This window comes from Panthera pardus, unplaced genomic scaffold (genome assembly GCF_024362965.1).
Source record: "Panthera pardus isolate Hobbes unplaced genomic scaffold, ASM2436296v1 HiC_scaffold_26, whole genome shotgun sequence".
Lineage (NCBI taxonomy): Eukaryota > Metazoa > Chordata > Mammalia > Carnivora > Felidae > Panthera > Panthera pardus.
The window spans coordinates 28,517,681-28,538,588 of NW_026526832.1; the positions used below are offsets into that span (position 1 = coordinate 28,517,681).

Genomic DNA, 20,908 nt, shown 5'->3' on the forward strand with positions numbered 1-20,908 from the left:
GAGGAAAAGAGGGAGAATCCCAAGCAGGCCCTGCACCATTAACACAGAGCCTAATATGGGTTCAAACTTATAAACTGTGAGATCATGACCTGAGCTGAAATCAACATCAGACGCTTAACCAACTGAGCCCCCCAGGTGCCCCAACTGTATATATATTTTACAAAAAAGCATAATTATCCATTGAAGTCCCTTGAGCCTTTCCTTGGCTGGCCTGGACTATTCACGTCTGCTCCTTCTGTGGTTTTGTATCATTCAGGCAGGCTTTAGGGACACTGCTACGTCTTAAAACATTGAAGAAAGTTGTATCTGTCGGCCCTTGCTGCTTGCATTTCCCCTGCCTACAGATGACTTTCTCTGTGGCTAAATGCTGTTTATTTTTTAAGCTACAGTTCAGAGACCATCGGCTAAAGTCATTCATTCAAGCATTGGACAGACATTTGTTGAATGGCTACTTTGTGCCAGGCATAGTTCTAAACTCTGAGGATATGCTACATCTGTGAGGGAAAAGGTAGCTAAGTGGGGCGCCTGGGTGGCTCAATAGGTTGGGCGTCCGACTTTAGCTCAGGTCGTGATCTCACGGTCTGTGAGTTGGAGCCCCATGTTGAGCTCTGTGCTGACAGCTCAGAACCGGGAGCCTGCTTTGGATTCTGTGTCTCCCTCTCTCTGCCCCTCCCCTGCTCATGCCTCTGTCCCTGTCTCTGTCTGTCTCTCTCAAAAGTAAATAAACATTAAAATATTTTTAAGAAAAGGTAGATAATAAAGTAATAATCATAATAAATCAGGGAAAGGTAATCAAGTGATATTTATTACCTTCTAGTACATTAGAAGGTCAAAAAAGTGATGGAAAAAAAGGAGCAGAGTAAAGGGAATACATTTTGATCTATGCCAGATAGATTTTAAAGGTAAAGCCAGAAGGATTTTCGGAAGGATTGCATGTGGGGCATGAAATAAGAGAGGAGGCTAGAATGACTCAATATTTTGTCCTCAGAGACTGGACTGATGGAATTGTCATTAGCTGAGATGAGAAAGACTGGGAGAGGGGGCGGCATTAGGGGAGGAGACAGGGAGTTCAGTTTGGGGCCTCGAGAAGTTCGAGGTTGGTGTCCAAGTGTAGATTTTGAGTAGGCTGTGGTTATTGCAAGTAAGGGAGAGGTCAAGCTGGAAATACGGATTTGAGGTTTATCAAAATACAGCTGACATTTAAAGCCATGATGCTGGGGAAGGTCACCGAAGGTGTGAATCCTGATAGAGAACAGAGAGACTGAAGACCTGAGTCCCAAAGAATGCCAACATAAAGAGTTTTTGAAGAAAGACAAGGACTGAGCCAAAGAGACTAAGAAGGAGCGGCATTAGCAAGGAGGGGCAATAAGAGACTGCGATCTAGGGGTCACTAGGGGTCAAGGAAACAAGACTTTCTGGAAGGGACGATGACTCGGCGGTGTCACAGTTAGTTGATGATGGGCTAGTAAATGTGAAGGCTGAGAACTGACCATTGGATTTAGCATCCTGGAGGTCATGGGCCTGGTCCACTGTGACCCCGCCCACCCAGTGTGCCTCCTCTGCATGCCGTGTACTCCTTTAGTGATGCTGTACGTGGCCCCCATGTGATCTGTTCAAAGCCGTGCTCCCACGAAGTAGCTTACGACGGCAATCTTGGAGCCATCCTCACTAATTTACTTAGGTGATCTTGGTGAACACCAATCATGCATCAGGACGCATCTAGATAGAACAGATGTGTTAAAGTCACCTGGGCCCTCCTCTGCCCTCAGATATCTTACAGTCTAGGGAGAAAAACAAGGTGTCTGGGTCCTGTTACAGCAAAAGGGAGTGATTGAGGTATGATAAAATTATGGAAGTTGAGAGGACAGAGAAATTTTCCCTGGGGGGGTCAAGGTTGAGTCCACGGCTGAAGTGGCCTTTGAATGTGGTCTTGAAGGATGAGCGGGATTTGGAAATAAGGTAAAGTGAAGAGGAAAGCTCTGTCGGACACAGGGAACTAGAGGAGAAGGGTGGCAGGGAGGCAGAGGGAGTGGGGGCACGGAGCTGCAGGGCAGGGTGTGGGAAGGAGAGAGAGAAGTGGGAGATGAGGGCTAGCATTCTGGCCAGGACCTGGTGAAGAGAGTCTTAGAAATTAGAGGCTGGGCTGTGTCTCTTTGTCAGTGGGGAAATCATTAAAGGCTTTTGAGCCATGGAATGACGCAATAGCCGTGCTGCTTCAGGAAGAGTCATCTGGCTGCGTGTGCAAAACTGTCCAGGAGAAAGATAAGAAGGACCTAAATTAGGGCACTGGCGGTGGGAGGTGGGGGTAGGGGTGCTGTGAGCCTTAGCAGAGGAAGAACCCGCAGGACATAGCACTGAAGAGTGCGGGGTGCACGGCATGCAGCTGCGGCTCTAGGCCTTCCCTAAAAACCACGTGGGCCTTTGGGGGAGCGTGGGTGGCTCCGTCGGTTAAGCCTCCGACTCTTGACTTCGGCTCAGGTCATGATCTCACGGTTTGTGAGTTCAAGTCCCACGGAGACAACGCATAGCCTGCTTGCGATTCTCCCTTCCCCTCTCTCTGCCCCTCCCCTGCTCTCTAGGTCTCTCTCAAAATAAATAAATAAACTTAGAAAGAAAATACACATGAGCCTTCTGAAGGGCAGTGGCCTAGGCAGTCCCTGGTCGCTTGTACTTGTCACCTCCACCCCCATCCTCGTCTGAACCGTGAGTGCTTGAGCTTCACCTCATTAATGGCATGGAGCTTGGAACTCTGTGATTAACGCCGGTTCTGCGTTTAAGAAACAAAGGAACTCTGCATTCCAGGACTCTGGAATGGGAGGAGAAGAATGGATTGGGAGGAGGTGATTTTGGAGCTGAGACATGAGTGCTGGCAAGCGCCCATCCAGGCCACCTCCGGCCTTCCGTCTCTGATCTTCTGCTGCGTCTGGTCTGATCAGTGGCACACGGCGTTTCCCACATTGTCGGGCAAAGCAGTTCTCAGAGCCCAGAGAGGGCAATACACGGTGTCACCCCAACCTGCAGTGTCATAGGAAATGCCAAGTGACCCAGATGGGGCCCAGGCAGCCTGCCTGCTCATTTTCCCTACTACCGGAGGACAGAAAGTCTCCCGCTGTTCTGCGATTCTCCCAGCATCAGCTCGAGTGGGCTCAGACGGGGCAGGTAATGGCACCCGGGGGGATCATCGCTGATTTCGGGGAGGTTGGAACCCCAGGCTGTGGGGGAAGGGGCTGGCCCGCAGCCAGCCCCAGCATCCCGATTCATGTGGCAGCGTAGGGGGAAGAGCCTTTGTGGCAAGCCTGGCTTCCTCCTGAATCTGCCCATAAAAGGATAAAAGTGCTGCTATCTTGTCGGCATTGGGTAGGATTGCTGATGATAAATTTTTTAAAAGTGTGGATTTTTCCCCCTTTCTGCAAGCGGTGGGGAGAGAGAGAAAGAGAGAGGGAGAGGGAGAGAGAGAGAGAGAGAAAGCGAGCTTTCACACAGTTTCCAGCCTGTATGTGCTAACAGATGGATTCAGACTCATCTTTTATCTAGTGTTACAGAAGATAAAACTGAAACTGGATGATATGCTGCTTCTTCAATTTACAAGAGGAAAAAAAAAATTAAAGCTTTAAAGGGAAGCCCTTATGGTAGAAAAGAATGGTCCAAAATATTGTCTGGCTTTACTCAAAAGGCAAAGTATAGCAGAACCATTTAAAAGTGATTTTCTTCCTCCCCCTCCCTGACTTCTCCAAAATATATGATCTCTGTGTCAGAAGTAGGCCAAGCTTTAAGGCTATCATGAATTATATATCAAGAGACATCATTACCCAGGAGTCTTGAACAAATGCCCCATGGTTTAAATTTTACAGACATTTTTTTCCCCCCTCGGTGGCAGCAATTTCTGTCTCTGCCTTCTTCCTGAGAAGGAAAAGGAAAGTATTTTACGAAATGCATGAAGAGACGTTATGCTAATAAAGGTAATTGTGCAATGATTGGAAACTGCTCTGTTTTCCCTTGGAAGGAAGCTTTTGTCCCCCCAACACCGATCCTGCACTCCAGGTGCTTAAGCGGGCAGCTTGCTCTGGCTTTGTCCTGCCTGATTTCGGCAGGAGTCAGACACCCACAGAGCCAGGGCTGAATGAGCGAGGACGTGAACTGGGCATTTCTGCATCCGCCCTTTATGACAAAGACCTTGCCGACGTCTGCCTATCTGATATGCTTTACCCATCTGTGTATCTTCTAATATTCAAGGAGGGCTTTATGAACATAACTCTATCTGAAATTGGAGACATTAACTGGGTAAATAGGAAAGGCGGGTGCTTGGTGTTTGCTCTCTAGCCTCCTTACAGCCCTTAAAGGGAGGAGAACGTTAGCTCGGAATATAGTCACCGAGAACACAATGCACCCCCAGGCACAGTACTGGCTGAGGTGTCCAGATAAGAACTCCTGTGGCTGCAGAAATGGTCTTCTCTGCCCTGGAGCCCATAATCTCCCTCCCAATCCATTCTTCTGGGTGGACATTTTACCGTGCTGAGCTCTCCTGTAGTGAGAGAAGCCAGGTACAATTCTTTACACAGACTTCTCATCGTTTTTTAATCTTTAATAATCCTTTTATTAACTATCTCCCTTTGTCCTTATTATGCTTTGGGATGTGGTGGGCATACCATGTTTTTAGCATCTTGGAAGGTGAAATAATCAAAAGCTAGAGTGGAGATGTAATTGAGTAGAGTCTGTGTCACTGGAGCCATGAAATATACATGCATCTCAACACACATGTATATGATATAAAATACAAACCCGGTGGTTATTACTCTGCCACTGCTGAATAATAGAAAGTGAACCCTATGATCGGCTCCCATTTGGAGGGTAGATTCCTTTATGAGGCTTCGCGGGCCCACTGTCCTCCAGCTCAGCCCCTGCCTCAAGTTTCCATCCGGGCTTCCTTCCCGCTGCACTACCTCGTGTTCTTACATCCCAGCCATACGTAACCACATGGCGTTCCTTACTTCACAAGCTCCATCCTCTCTGTCCATATGTATTGCCTCATCGTGAACGTGTGCCCAAGCACCCTCCCCGTTGTCCTTCTCATGCTCCTCATTTTTGTGACTAAGACCTGCATGGATCCAGGCTCCGTTCAGGCCCTTCTATGAAGCCTTAATTTATCCCCCAGATTCCCACCGTGTGGGTTAGGCACCCATTACTGGCACTCCCATATCAGCCCACGCTCCCCGTTGTGGCAGTTGCCATACTGTATTTTTAAATTTTTTTTAATGTTTATTTATATTTAAGCGAGGGAGAGAGAGAGAGCGCGCCAATGGGGGCAGAGAGAGAGGGAGACAGAGAATCCCAAGCAGACTTCGAACTGTCAGCACAAAGCCCGATGCGAGGCTCAAATTCACAAACCATGAGAGATCATGACCTGAGCCAAAATGGAGAGTCGGACGCTTAACCGACTGAGCCCAGGTGCCCCTGCCACACTATATTCTTAATTGTTCTTTCATGTATTTATCTTTTCTGGTAGCTCGGGAGCTCCTGGCAAACGTGAGTGAGGCACCACACTTTTGTTCTCAGAAGCTTCACCCCCAGAGTGGAAGAGATACGGGAAGGCCCCAGTAGGCTGCAGGGCGGGCCTTGGTGGGATCCTTCCTCCCTATTATGGTCCCTCTGGATGAATCCTAAACAGGGAGTCAGCCTCCCAGGCAGGGTTTGGTGACTGTCCTGTGTACCATTCAGGTGCGTGGCTGCTTTCAGACCCCAAGATGAGGTCACCACTGCTGCCCTCATTTATTACCTCCACTGACCCAGGCCTTTGGTGCTATGCCCAGCTAACACACTTTACAAGGTTGGTCTCCAGCATTCCTGGTGTCTGACTCAGCAGTGAGTCAATAAAGTCACTAGGGTAGGAGCAGGCCGTTAGGATACAAGGAACACAGGGTTCAGGCAGACCTGCATGAGAATCCCATTTCTGCCACTAACGGGTAATCCGCATGACCTCAGGAAGTTGACCTAAATGCTCTGAGCCTTTGTGTCTGTCTCAGTAAAATGAGGGAGAGATGTTGTTTGAGGCTATCTTTTAATAACAAAGATTGTTTTGTAAAGTACTTGGTACCTAAAGGATATTCATAAAATTGAGCATCAGTAGTATGAAAAAAGTCCGGCTTCCAATCCAATAAATCAGATTATTAAAAATATAGCAAAATGGAGGGTGCCTGGGTGGCTCAGAGCTTGAGCATCTGACTCTGGTTTCAGCTCAGGTCATAATCCCAGGGTTGTGGGATCGAGTCCTGCATCGGGCTCTGTGCTAAGCATGGATCCTCCTTAAGATTCTCTCTCTGCCTCTCTCTCTCTCTCTCTCTCTCGTCTCTATCTCTCTCCCCCTCTTCCCCACTTGCACAAATGCTCTCTCTCTCAAAAAAAAAAGATACATATATCAAAATGGTTTTACCATTACGGAAGAAGTAAGTCGTCATATTTTTGCTTTAGATATTACGACTTTAAATTAAAAAAAAAAAGGAGATAATTTGTTCAAGGCACAAACATCAGAATAAAAAAAAATCACTAGCTCTTTGGCCTTTGGCGCATTTCCTTATTTCTCTTAGCCTGGGTTCCCTTATCTCCATTATGGGCATAATGAGACCCATGTTGCCAGGGTGTGGATGTGAGAAATGAATGAGAGGCGAGGAGTGGAAAAGGCCATGCTCCGCCAAGGGCAGAGTTGGTTCTCAGTAAGTGGTTTTGAAATTTCTTTCCCTGAAGCTGCTCTACTCCCATCCTATGAATTCTGCCTGGATTGTAACCAGCTTGTTCCTGAGCTCCAAGTAGCCTTGGAGTCTAGCATAGAGACCTGAACAAAAGCGTTTTCTGGGCGCTCGAAAAGCTGCATTTGACTGAGAGTCAGTAAGAAACTCAACAGCAGGCCTGGGGCAGGCCGCCACCTCCCCTGGGCCACCAGCTCCTCGTGCAGGGGGTGCAGGGGGAGGGCAGACAGTTGCCCAGGTGGCTTCCAGCTCTGGCATTCTGGGAGTCTAATTTATGGTTGAGTGAGTTGTCATTCACAGACCAGGAAGGGCCAAATTACCCTCATTATTCTGCTCGCAGCTCTGGTGCCTGAGAAGCCACTGGGTCCTGCCACATCTAGAATTATCTCTGGACCCTTGGGCTTTTAATTAAAGGGCTTTGTGAGTCAGATGGTTTATGGTCAGATTCGGATCTTCAGGGAGACACGGAGGGAGGTCCTCTGTCCTGTCATCTACTCCTTGAGAAATCCGCCATCTCTCCCAGTGCAGGGACAGCAAGTTGGGAGTGTCGAGGGGGACTTCCAAGAGAGGCTGTGGCTAATCCTTACCCCACGGCCCCGCTGACTCCAGGCCCCAGAGGCCTTTGCACCGTTGACACAGCACGTCATCGCTTTTTTCCCTGCGAGTGTCTGAGCTGTGCCCGCCTGCTCTGATTCGCTTTTGGCTCCCCACGGTTGCCGCGACGCCTGGATTATTTCTTACCCAACACGGTTTCCGCTTCGGGCGGCTTGTGCTAAATGCATTTTCAGTCCCATGTGGTACAAGGGATAAAAGGATTGTCTTAAAAAAGTGGTTTCTGAATGTGTGGAAAGCAAGGCTGCCTGCTATGTGTTTTTAACAATTGCTTCCCCCAGAGGAGGGTTGAAAACCTCACCTTTCAAGATGTTTCAACTCCTATTAGAAAGTGACTTAAATAAAGTTGCTCTTCTGACCACTGCTGCTCTGATCGCCAGACTGGTGATGATTTGTCTAACCTGAGTCTCCAGGGCTGGCACTCGACACCATTTCCCTCCCAGAGGAGATGAAATTGTGCTGGTCACTTTCTTCCTTCTGGTGTCCACCTTGGGAGGGGTGTGTTTCTGAGAGGACTGGAGGGTGGGCTTTCTCGAGAGAGCACCCCGTGGTTTCAGACCCATTTCTTCCTCCTACAAGCCATTAATGGGCACGTACTTTGTGTCCAGCAGTGTGTCCTCTTCCTGTCTTCTCTCCCTGTCGCCTACATCTCAATGCTCTGCACCCATCCGCCGTCTAGGGTTCCTGTGAACTGACCCGAGTCCCCTTAATTTTTCTCCTGGATGCTGTTGTGTTTATGGAACTTGAATGGGCCACTGTGTTGGCATATCTTTAGTTTGGGTTTTTCATCCTGGGCGCCCCTGACAGTTTGGGCAAAGGAAGTCTTTGGTGTGGGAGGCTCTCAGGTTCTCTGGAGCATCCCTGGCCTCTACCCTGGATGCCAGTGGCAGCCCACACACTCCAGCTGTGATAGCCACAAATGTCTACCGACATCGCCAAATACGTCCTCAGACTTTTGCATTTACCGAAACACCCTCATGTCTGTTGTCTTAGTTGATATAGTTACGCATAAGGATTTTTGTTCCCCCTTTATGACTAAAGGAATTGAGGGTCAGGAACGGAAGAAACTTGCCTATCCAACAGTAGGTCAGGGAAAGAGCCGAAGTTAACAATTTAAATCTCCCGTCTTCCCAACCCAGTGTCTTTCTTATGGATCCATTTAATGGTGTGCCCGCAAGTGTTTAGTAACTGATTCTCTGGGAAAAACAAAAACAGAACAAACCTGATTAGGAGAGGTTGCCAATTTCATGGCACAAGTACTCCCACCGTGGCTGGTTCCTTCTCAAAAGACGTCATTGAACGTGAAGTTGGGAAGAGACACGTGTGATTGGTTCTGGTCAGCAGGTGCCGGCTGGCTCCAGGACACCACTGGGCCCACGTGTACTTCTGTTTCGGTAGCCTCGCTCTCTTCCGGACCTTGTTCTTCCACCCCTCTTCCTCTTCCCCCATAAACAGATATACTGGAAAGTGCCACGGGGAGGCATTCATCTGGTGAGGGCATTGATCGCCTCTTTGGATAAGTACACAGCAGTTAGAGTGGAATTTTCTCCCTCTTCTGTTAAATCAGCATTTTGTTTCCCAGTCGTTCCACCTGAGGAGTTGCAGGAGTAGGACGCTCTGATCTGAGAGCAGAGACCTTACAGGGGTCAGCAATAGGGTCTTCTGGACACAGTCCGCTCCTGAGCAGGAACTAAGTGCTGTGGGTCAACATCAGACATAGTGAGTCATCACAAGGTGCTGATGGCTACAGGGCTATTGGAGATACCATTCTGGAGGGTAAGGAGTAGGATCTTGGCTAGCGTTTTAATCCAGGTGTGAACTTTGACATCCGTAAGGCTCAGTTTCCACACCTGTGAAAGGAGAGCCAGCTTATGTCTGAGCTTCAGGCGTGTACTCACCCACTCGGTTACTTGAAGGATTGGCTGGTCGTCATAATTAGTATAAGCTCCTCAGGCCTAAGGACTCAGCTGGTCTTGGCTTTTTCATCTTGGCCATGGTTCGGTGCCAAATGCTTTTCTCTGGTCCAGCCTTAGACCTGAACTTGAGCTGGGACTGTGGGAAGAACCCTTAGCTGGTTATCAGAAGACCTGGGTTCTTGTCCCAACTTTGGTACCGCCCCGTTACATAACCCTGGGAAGTACTTCATGGTGACAGGAATGTGGGTATCCCCATGGGAGGGGTGGGAGCATGATGTGGCATTTGGATTTTATCCTGAAGGCGGTGGAAAGTGCTTGAAGAGAAGACACATCATCAAATGTGTGCTTTAGAACGTTCTTTCTGCAGAGCACAGGGCCAGAGTCCAGGCAGGATGAAACCAGTTAGGGAGTGGTTCAGCAGCCCGGTCAAAAAGTGATGAGGCGTCCCATGCGCACTAGCTGAGTGGCACAGACAGAAAATGCTGTGAGAGTTCGGAGATGGGAGAGGTCAGAAGAGTGTCCGAGAAGACTTCACGGAGGAGGCGAGGCCGCTGCTGACTTGGAAGGATGGAGGCGTATGGAGGTGTAAGTCTAGGCTGCAGAACTGGGCAAAAACCCGCAACACTGCAGTAAATCACGTTGGGCTTAAACTGAGAATTTATGTAAAGGGTGGTTATGTAAATGGCCCTTTGATGGAGCGACTTCGACCCTAGGATTAAGAAAGTGGCTTCCGTTAGAAGGTGGTGGTCCTCACAGGGAACGCACATTTTCATGCAGTCAGTTTCTGCGCAGCTCTTATCCCGGGCCTTTTCCTGTCTGCAGCTGCCACTTGCTTTTTTCCCTTGGTGAGGTGTAGGGTGCCTGGGGCCCTGAATAGCCGGTGCACGCACTCACCCCCTGCAGCCCCCTGCTGTTGAGGAAGCACAGTGCCTCTGACTCTTGAGGATGAATACAGCACTGAATGCTGATGTGTGGCTTCTGACTTGCCTCACAGCAGGGGGCCCAGGAAGGGAGCAGCTGTGCTATTGTCTGAGCGTGTCCCCAGTATTTGTCTGCCTAGGCCAGGGTGACCGTTGTCCCTCGCGATAAGCCGTCTCGCAGCTGCCGCAGGTACGATCTCAATCATTCCTCCCCCTGTTGGCTCTGACTCTCTCCCCTTACTGAGAATGAAGGAAATGCCCCATTTTCTCACATGCCAGTTTCGTGAACGTGTGTCCGTCCCTGTCCACAAGGCGAAGGATGGCCAGTCTCACAGCGTCCCAGTTAAATGCGCTCTGGGTTTCCCCGTGACGTGTTAGAAAAATGGATTTGGCTGGGAAATGATACGAGCTAGATAGCATCACCTCTGAGGCTCACGTGAGTTAACAGGCTCAGAAGGGAAAACGACTCACCCAGCGTTGCACCATCGGGAGCTGGTAGGGTGAGGACAGAAAGCAGACACCCTCTGGACTTCAGCGTACCCCTGTTGGATTTAGAGTCCCGTTTGTACGGCATTTCAGCAGAGGTCGGCCTTGTAAGAAAGTTGCGTTCTCAAACGGCAGTATATGTCCTAGGTTAGGTTTTTTCCGGAAATGCTCCCTTGATGGGCTGTTGTAGACATCAGGAGTCCCAAGTCCCAAGCACCTCTTCATTATACAGAAGGCAGCGAGTGGCTTGCCCGATGTCTTAGAGATTCAGGGTCAAAGCAGAGACCGCAGCCCAGAACACCAGCTTCTCCACCCACAGTGCTTTGCCTCCCTCCGGCCTCACGGCAATGGTGCTCTCGCTAGAAAACACCCAGCATAAGCCACCTGAAAAGTACCTTTTGTTGTTGTAGGCCAGGGGCTGGTGGGGAGTTCACAGCTGGCGTTGGCCGTGTGACATTCTTGTGTCTTGGGGAGGACGGGTGCCGCGGATGTTTGCACAGTATGCTGGAGCCCGCCGCGGTCGTCAGGAATTTGGACGGCCAATGACTCCAGCCAGATTGGCTTTCGGATCGTGCTCAGTGCAGTCTGGCCATGGCACCATTTCTTAGTTTCCTACTCCTGGGCAGCCCGGGCGTTGAACTTCCATAGCAATCGTTTACTCTCCTAGTCCAGGTCAGCTTTGCCCCCTCATTCAGGAGCGGGCGTATTTGCTAAAGCTGACGTAGGGGCCGAGTACCGCATTGGTCACATTTAACGTTGGGAGCCCTAACAACCCTGAGATGGACAGACAGGGGGGCCAAGATGCAAAGAAGTTACGGCTCACAGCTGTTGGACTCAAGACCCCAGGCTCTCTCCGTAGCCCCATCTCCCTGCTGACACAATATCTGATGTGCTGATTCACTGCTGGCATCACGGGAGGCGCCAATGTAGGTAAAGCCCATTACAGCCTGATGCCAGCCTCATTTCCTACTGTCTCTGCTACCTCCTTCCTTCTTCCCCAGCCACTCTGAGCCATCCACGGCCTTCAAGGAAGCCACAATTTACAGATTCGACCATCAGCCCTTGGCATTTGTGCAGGACGCTGGGCTGGTTGCAGTAGTTGTGACTACCCTGTAAAGATAAGGAAGACGTGCCCCCCCTCTTAGGGGCTCCCCATCCCGTGGCAGAAAGAAAACGTGAACACAAGTAGCTTTCATACTTCAGAAGAGAAAGCTCATTTGATCTTCAAAGTGGCCCAGAGAGGCTGCTGGTGTATGTTGCTGAAAGATCTGCGTTTAATAGACTTTCTACCTCAAGATCAGACCAAGTTAAGGTCACACAGCCCAGCCAAGGCCAGGTTGGGAGCAGACCCGGTTTTCCTTGCGGCCCTATATAGCGTTCCTGCCGCATCAAGGCCTCGTCCCGCCTTGCGTCACCAGTGTTGGTTAAGGACAGCCTCTGTAGTCTGGACTGTTTGTGTCTGTCTTACTGCTGCCTGCCTGATGGAGACAAGTCAGCTGTCAGCTGCTGACGCCTCAAACCTGTTAAGTTGTGCCCCTTTTCTTCTGGAAAGGTGACATTCCTATAGGTGCAGCCTGGAAAGGGAGGAGAAACGATGAAGATGCCCCTGTTGTCTAGGACACTCAGGGGTGTCAGGGAGAGGGGCCTGGTCACATTCAGTTTTTTTTTTTAAGTTTATTTATTGTGAGGGGGACGGAGGGGCAGAGAGAGGGAGAGAGAGAATCCCAAGCAGGCTGTACACTGTGTGCGCAAAGCCCGACATGGGGCTCGATCCCGTGAACCCTGAGATCATGATCTGAGCTGAGATCAAGAGTCAGATGCTTAAACGACTGAGCCACCCAGGCACCGCTGGTCGCATTCAGTTTCAAAAGTGTGTCCTGCCCCCACACCCACCCCAGAGGAGGACCTCTGGTTGGTGTGACCAACCCTGTGAAATACCTTCTCGGAGAGCAGCAATCCATGGTGGCAGTTGTGTTCAGAGAGTGAGATTTGAACTTCTGGAAAGACTGGGCAGAGTTTTCCGATGGGTTCCGGCCAGAGAAGGTGGTCTCCTTCTGCCATCCTCGTGGGGGAGTGACCTTTTCGCTGTCTGGGTGTGACCAGGAGGACAGATGGGGAAGCCACGACCCTGGGAAATGGAACAGGTGTGAGCTCGGGAGTAGAGACCTGGGCTCTTGTCCGGGTTCTGTTACCGCCTGCCACTGGCAATGGCCCTCGCGCACAGCGTCAGATCTGGCAGCTGTGGACGTTAGAGATTGAACTTGGGTTCAGAGGTGTGCTCCACCCCCTGCCCACCATCAACCTTGGCTGCTCGCTCGGCCTCTCTCGGAGCTGCTCTCCCAGTCCTTATGTGCATGATGAGGTTAAGGGGGGGCACAGCCGTGTGCAGTAAGATTGATACGAGGGCCACGTGATGTGCAGCACAGCACCCGGCACATAGTCAGTGCACAGTGCAAAAGAGTGACTTGAGTTTATCCCACCGCCATCACCCACTGGTTGACCTCTGATGGTCGGTCTAGGGTAGCCCGAGCCCTGGCACCCTGGGCAGTCACCATCTGGCCTCTGGGCTGCTCTCGGGTTGGGTTCCCAGGATAAGAAGCTACATGCCAAGACGGAAGAAACCAGAATCAGTCGGGAGAGCTGCGTCTAGTCATGGCTTTTCTGCCTACCAGCAGCAGGGTGGCATTGGATAAGTCCATCCCGTTCTCTAGAACTCAGGGACCCCTTGAATCACATGAATAATCATATTAGGAGTAGTAATGATAATACCAATAGCAGTAGTGGGTTTATTGTTGGCCCCCCAAAAAGTCCATGCCCTCACCCCTACCACCTATAAATATGACCTAATTTAGAAAGAAGGGTATTGGGGCGCCTGGGTGGCTCAGTTGGTTAGGCGACATACTTCAGCTCAGGTTATGATCTGGCGGTGTGCCAGTTCAAGCCCCATGCTCTGTGCTGACAGCTCAGAGCCTGGAGCCTGCTTTCGATTCTGTGTCTCCCTCTCTCTCTGCCCCTCCCCACTCATGCTCTGTCTCTCTCTGTCTCTGTCTCTGTCTCTCTCTCAAAAATAAAGAACCATTAAAATTTTTTTTTTATAACAGAAAGAAGGGTCTCACCTATTTATCAAATCTCATCAGTCTCAGAAGCTCCTACCAAAGCAGATGGCAGGCGTTGCCCTTTGTGTTCCAGCGGGATGAGGCCAGTGCCTCCCCGAGCCTCTTCGGGCGTCGCTAAGCCTCTTCAGGCCAGCAAGCTTCTCTAGAGCTGTCAGAAGTCACTGGCCTACTGGTGCTGTGATGTTCCTTGATTAAATGAATGCCACAACATCTCTTCAGAGAACCAACTGAGGCTCATTGCCCTTCATTAACATTTCACTTTACCTGTGTTGATGTATGAGTCTGATTCAAGACTGATTTCCTGGTTTCAAAACAATGGCAGATTCTTTTTCCTCTTGGCCTGGTTCTTAAGCAGGCAGATTCTTGGGGGAAGGAATAAAATAGAAGCAGGCTATGAGTGCTGCGTCCTTCTCCCCTCCACCAGACCGGACTCCCTGCCCCCCAGATCCCAGCTCTGCCCTCTCCAGGCCGGGTCCGTGCTTGCTGACCCTGAGGAAGCGGGTCTTGGGGCTGTCGGTGCACTTGATTTCTCCTGTGGGGCTGGACAGCTGCTCACATGCCAGTCGCCTGTCTGGCTGCCGTAGGCTGCCGCAAAGAGCCACTGAGCCCTCACATTTGGGGGACTGGCTGGTTATCCGAATAGCTTCACGTTCAGGTTCTGGGTGTGAGGGCACAAGGAACCCAGCAGTCCTTTTAAAAGATACTGCTGAAACTAGTCCCTCCTTGCTTCTTGAATCATAGCACGACGGCTTCCTAATCAAGTTACGTCAGCCTGTTTTATATGTAAGGTCTACGAGCCCAATAGACTTAGAAGGCCTTCTGCTGAGCAAAGGAGAGTGAATGGTCGCAGAGGGGCATTTGCATGGCTTGGAAAGCAGGGGGTCATCCAGGAGAGTCCAACACAACTAAGCGTAAGAATAACCAGCCCCATGGGGCTGTGGATTATATTAGGGTTGGCCATATGTCTTGTGTGCCGGGGACAATTCCACTTTATGCCTGTCGTCCCCTGGGCGTTATTAATATGCCCCCTTTCGCTCTTAGAAGTATCCAGGTTTGGCTGATAAATCGCATGGTCACCCTAATCGTGTGTCACTTTGTATGTGCACTTAGTAAGTTGCAGAGTAGATAATGTGTTTAGGTAAAAGCCTATACCTGTGTGCTTCAACCTCTCAGAAGTTGGTTGTAGGGGTAGCATTGTTCTACAGCTGTGGCTAAGTCACATCACCGTCTCATAGCATGTGCTGCTGAGAGGTGAGATCGTGGGCCAAAATGTCAAGTAGATAGGAGCTTAGATCCTTCTTCGTAGCTTACTAGTTTTTTGACCTTGAGGAAATTACTTAGCTTATCTCGACTGTAAATTGGGAATAATCATACAGACCTCAGCAGTTGGTGCTGTTATGAAATCACCCATGTCAAGCATCTCGCTTATTTCTTGACACGTGATAAGCTGCCAACAAATGGCATTGCCGCTATTATTTTTATTATGATGATGATGATTTTATGATTTTATGACTAGTATTATTTCGGCCTTAGTCTTTCCATCTGTGACATGGTGAAGGATGATCCCTGTCCTGCCCTGCTCCCCAGGTCGTTGTGAGGCTGAAAGCAGGTAGTATCCTCAACACCTAGGGTTGCTGGGAGCGTGTGCACCGTTTAAGGTGAGGACTTTTCGGCAGAGTCTCGCTTGCCCACCTGCCCAATGGATCCGTCCCTCTGGGTGACATGGAAAATAGGTTCCCAAGACATCATCCCTCTACCCGCCCTGAGGACTCTCCCGTCGCTGGCCCTCCTCGGCCCAGCCTACTTCCTCCTCCCATGAGCAGTACTGTGTAAACACCAAGGCCAGAATGTCATTTACTGGTGCCGGCTGACTCGGGGGCTGCCACCCGAGTGTGGGAAGGGTCCAGATTTCTGGCTGGGCCGGCGAGGCACCTCTCAATGTTCCCTGGCTGGGGAGTTTCCTCCCTTCCTCTGCCTTTTGAATGTAAGTGTCATCTGTTCCCGGTGTCCTTGCTTTATTCCCTGTCTCTTTCCACTAATTTGCCTTCCTGTAAGCCTCCCTTTTCTTTCCTTGTTTTTTTTTTTTTCTTTTTTGTTTTTTTTTTCCTTTTTCTTTTGACGTGACTGCCCTATTAGGGAGGTTCACGGTAGTGGTTGAAAGCGGAAATTCCATCCGGATTGCCTGAATGGAAATCTTGGCTCTACCTACCGCTCAAAAGCTGAGTCCCTTGGACGACCACGTCAGTGTCCTTATCTATGAAAAAGGGGCAAGAATAATGCCTACCTAGTGTGGTTGCTGGGAGGTTTCAGGAGTTAAGAGGTACCCTGCTTAACAATGCCTGATGTACGTACAGTAGGTACTTGCAGAAGGGGAACTATTTTCATTATCTAAAAACCTGCCCGTTCATATTTCTTCATGTTGGCTGGTGCTCTTGATAGGAAGGAGGCTGCAGCAAGGTCTGTTGACTCCGAGTCTAGGCTGGGACTCTGATGGACCATGCTCGCACCGGGGGCTTTCGAGTGAGTCCTTACCTGCTCAGACTGGATGGTGGGAACAGGTCCTCCATGCTTGGTCTTCTCCCTATCCATCTGCCTTCTCTTTGGTTTGTCCCTGCCCTGTCCTTCTACTTCCAGAGACATTCTAAAGTGGAAGACATGCAGCTGTTCTAAGCTCTGAGTCCCTCCACTGAATCGGGCAGGGGCACATGATACAGTGACAATGTGACAGGTCACTGGACTGGAGGGCAAGAGATGCCTGTTGTAGTCCTGCTTCTGCTGTATGACCCTGGATAAGCCATTTCATGTCTCCGGATTTCAGCTTCTCCCTTTTCAAAATGGTGGTCATTATCCCCTCTGCTCTGTACCTCTCTGAAAATGACCAAACATGAGATTTTGAGAAGTGTTCTCCTGGCTGCCACGTGCTACAGAAGCGAGGACTCCCACTGGTCTCGGATGGAGCAGAGGGTTTGTGGCAACAGCTGTGGCCACAGTCCACGCTGCTGACAAGAGGAGCAAATCAGTGTTGGTGTTTGCTGTGTGAGGCTGTGCTCGTGGGGACCTGAGATGGGAGTTGTCAGTGTCCCTCCCTGCTTGACCTCTGTTCTCTCTGATGGACATCTGGCCCATGGGTGACTCAGTCAGGAAACTACCAGCCATCGCTTCGAAAAGCTTGGACTCCTCTCAAGGATATGCTTACTTTGTGTTGTCCTGTGTTTGTTTGGATGGTGGGGGGAATCATTTACAGAATCAAGGGCAGATCCTGGGGGAATAATTTACAGAATCAAGGGCAGATCCTCAGAGTGAGCCCCTCCTCCCTGGTAGGGCCTCTGTGACCAAATCAATAAGATGGAAGGAGTTGGGGCATGCTGAGGGCTGGATTAGGATCACAAGTTACCCAAATGCTGGTCCATGGACAGAGCCAGGTTGGTGACATCAAAACTCTCCAGAAGCTTTGGCCGCTATGCCAGGCCAGAACTGTACTTTTTGTTAGCTTCTCCAGAGCACAATGAGTTTGGGAGGGAACTGCTAGAGTGGGTGGGACTGGACTTGCCTGTCAAGAAGCTCCGCATTCCCTGCCCCCTCCTTGTCCCCATCAAAAGACTGGAAAGAGTTAATAGTATTAGCTTTGATGTATGATTAGGTTATGATTAGGGTTATTTGTGTTCTTGTGCAACTTAACCAGGTGACTGTATCCTTAAAGATGCACTTTGGGAGTTGGGGTACTCTTGTGAGCGTCTGTAAATGAGTAGAGGGGTCAACATGGGTGGGAGAACATTCCGGAAGTACCTGAGAGTCATAGTCTGGGAGAGGCTCAGCATTCTACTGGCCTGACCCTCTTAGTTTTCTGGTGGAAGAAAGTGGGATTCTTGCTGGGCCCCAGTGGGAGAATGAAGTCTCTATCATATACACTGAAAACGTATTATAATTCCGAGGGTGTTTGACAAAGAAAGTGGTGGGGAGGGAGGCTCCTCCAATACTGAATCACTTCAACACCTTCCCTCTTGTTTCCAGGTCCTTTTGTGGCACATCTGGCCTCTCAGCCACAGCCAAGAGGTGAGAGACACGGTCTTACCCCGGGATCCTTCTTCAGAAATTCACATTCTTCATCGTCTACACCCAAGCACATAGAAAACAGCCCCTGTGTCAGGGCACCCTTTTCCTCTGGCTGTGCTCTGTGGTGGGAATTGACGAACACAACCCCAAATCCAGAGGAAACAAACCTCCTTCCTCCTCTACCTCCGTGACCTGCTTTCCCAAAATGCAGGGCCATCCCCACATGATGTCAGTTCAGAAATCACTTTCTCATCAGGCCAAGGACTTTTCAAAGTTGCTGTGTTTTCCCTATCGTTTCCTTCCTTCCTCCTCCCCCCCCCCCTTCACTTCCTGTTTTTTTCTTCCTCTTTCTCCACCCCCCTAGCCCGGCTCTCCAGCCTTGTCCCTTGTTGTCTGAGAACAGGAACAAAGCGCCAAGCGTAGATAATCATGATTTCCTGATGGGCCCTCTCAGTGCCAGGGCCCAGGCGCAGCTTCTCTGGGACACAGGAGCCTCTGCTGGGAGCACAGCAGGAAGCAGGGCCTTGGAGCCTCCCGGCTGAAAGAGAATCTAACAAGAATAATCTTTAATGTCCTTACAACAATTTATAGTTTCCAAAGAACTTTGTCCCGCATTCAAGCTAAAACACTGGAAAAATAAGTAAGACAAGTCCTAGTGTTTTGGCCTAATAACTGAGGTCTACAGTAGATGGGCAAAACATAGATGTGGGAGTTAGACATGCATTTATTTCTGGTTCTGTGCCTTTTTCCCATTATGACTTTACGGATCATTGTAGTTCTCTGAAACTCGGTTCTCTCACCTCTTGAGAAAATGGACTTCAGGGTACCTTGTGGGGAATTTCTGAGGACAAATCAGGAAAATGTACTGTAAGATTCACTTGGTATGCCTGGTAGATATTATTTACTTAATAAACGTGAGATCGCTTGTTGGGTTTTGGTTTTCTGCAAACAGGAGGGGCGGTTCAAATCCAAAGTAGCCAGAAAAGCCACATAATAAATGACACCCATGGGAGGAGGGACTGTATCTGTTACTGTGTTTTCCTGAAACATGGAGAGAGAGAGAAAGACAGAGAGACAGAGAGACCTACTGACTGGGCACAAATCACTGGAAAACAAAGCCCACCCACTACTGTGCTCCTGACGCTTCTATTCCATAACAATATTTTTCTAATGGGAAACAGAACAATCCCAACCACATGCCTGAGGTAGACTGTTTCACTAATTTAGCTCCCAGGGGCAAAACTACAAAAACAGCGATCTGGAAAAAGTCCACCTCCCTTTTTGAATACCTGTTTAAAAAATTAAATAAAAAAAAAATAAAATAAAATAAAAAAAACAAACCCTTCCCATTCAGGGTCAATTGAGAAGTCAGCCGGACCATGAAGCTGCTCTTTAAAAAAATTCTGAGAGAGTCAGAGACATGTTCTAATCTGAATTCTCCAAGTTGCTGAATCCTTGAATGACACTGTTTTCTCTGAGCCTCAGTTTCCCCAGCTACAAAATGAAAACATTAGAGAAGGCTATATTGCATTGATTTCTTCCAGCCCTGGTAATCTGTGATTCTGATATTCTCTCTGTTCTCCTTAAAAGATGTCTTATTTCTAGAGGAGAACAGGAAATGGCCTCTCAAAATAACATGACTTGCATTCCCTCTTAGCAGATTGTCACTCACGTAAGGACAGAGAAGCCACGGGACTCCAGCGGGCACGGCCCTGACTTGGGAGCCAGACTTGCCGCGGCCATCTTGTTCAGTGGGTTTGTCCCATCAGCCTGGATCGGTGAGCCTGAATCACAAGACACAGTGCTGGGTAAGAAACAAGTGACTTTGGCCATGGCAGACAGCACAACGGTAACTTTCCTGTTTAGTGGAAAGGATGCGCGCTGTGTGTGCTTATAGAATACTGGAAAGTATTAAGGTGGTCATTTCGCCAGATTTGTCATCTTTGATTAGAAGTCATGCCTCCTGACACCATATACACATAAAAGGAAAAAAAAAAACACCCCAAGGTTATAGTTTTGACATGGTTAAAGGGAGGGTGCCTGGGAGTCTCAATCAGTGGAGTGTCCGACTCTGGATTTCGGCTCGGGTCATGACCTACCTCACAGTCTGTGGGATCGAGTCCTGCGTCAGGCTCTGTGCTAACAGTGCGGATCCTGCTTGGGATTCCCTTGCTGCTTCCCTCTTTGCTTCTCCCCTGCTTGTGTGCTCTCTCCCTGTCTCTCAAAAGAAATAAATAAACATACATGCATACATACATAAAGTGGTTAAAGGTCCCTGGGTTCTACCAGTACATTCTGAGTGGGAGCTGTAGCTGTCCTGAGCTGTGAGTGTTTAGGCATGAGGTAGAGTAGCTTAGAACTGCATACAGGAGAGAGCAGGTTAGAACTGTACCTCCAGGTGACTTGTCCTTGCAGAATTCGTTTCCTCTGAAGCACAGTCTGGGTTCCTTTCTTGCCCGTTCTTGCCGTGCAGACTCAGGTGAGCAGGAAAGTCCTTAAGTAGCAAACCCAGGATGGAATTCGGGTCTCGTGCCCGAGGTCTGGTTTGCCTCGCACTGGCTGTAACATTTTTTGAGACATTTTTAGTTTGCGAAGTTCTCATCCAGGAGCATTGCCACGCACCAGCTGCAGGTTGCCAGGCACATGGGTTCTTTGTTGTTACTGCTTTCCTCCTCTGTCACCTCCTCCTGATCCATTATGGATCTGCAAGGACTGGGCCACATCTGCCTGAACTTCTTCGTTGAACTCGGACGTGACATGAACCGACACCCCTCCCAGATGACTAAGGTTCTACTGAGGGCTCAGCAGCCTGGGTTCTGGTATTCTAACACATCTCCATAAGCTGGCCCAGGACGCCCACCAGGACAAGACCAGGAGTCACGAAGGAGATGCCAATACACTGAGAAGGCCATGCACCTGTTCATCTTTCTCCACTTGCTGGTGTTACCTTCTGCTGCCCTCTGTCTAAAAGCTCTTCTTCTTCATCTAGATGTCTTGAGTTCCCTTAAAACTAAAAGCAGAAACATTTCATACAGCTGAGTGTAGCACAGAAAGCAAGACCAGGT

The 20,908-nt window shown here is 49.5% G+C and overlaps 1 protein-coding gene across 6 annotated transcripts in view; it reads left to right on the forward strand.

Annotated features, from left to right (window-relative positions):
• CYRIA (CYFIP related Rac1 interactor A) overlaps positions 1-20,908 on the forward strand; it is a 106,652-nt gene that overhangs the window by 24,439 nt on the left and 61,305 nt on the right. For 2 of the 6 annotated variants that reach the window (XM_053891137.1, XM_053891141.1), the window contains exons 2-3: positions 17,802-17,843; positions 19,501-19,651. The exons of 1 other annotated variant lie outside the window; for it this stretch is intronic. The gene's annotated coding sequence lies outside the window, so the exon portion shown is untranslated. The remainder of the gene's footprint in view (positions 1-17,801; positions 17,844-19,500; positions 19,652-20,908) is intronic. 3 more of the 6 variants (XM_053891138.1, XM_053891139.1, XM_053891140.1) reach the window with 3 other exon arrangements.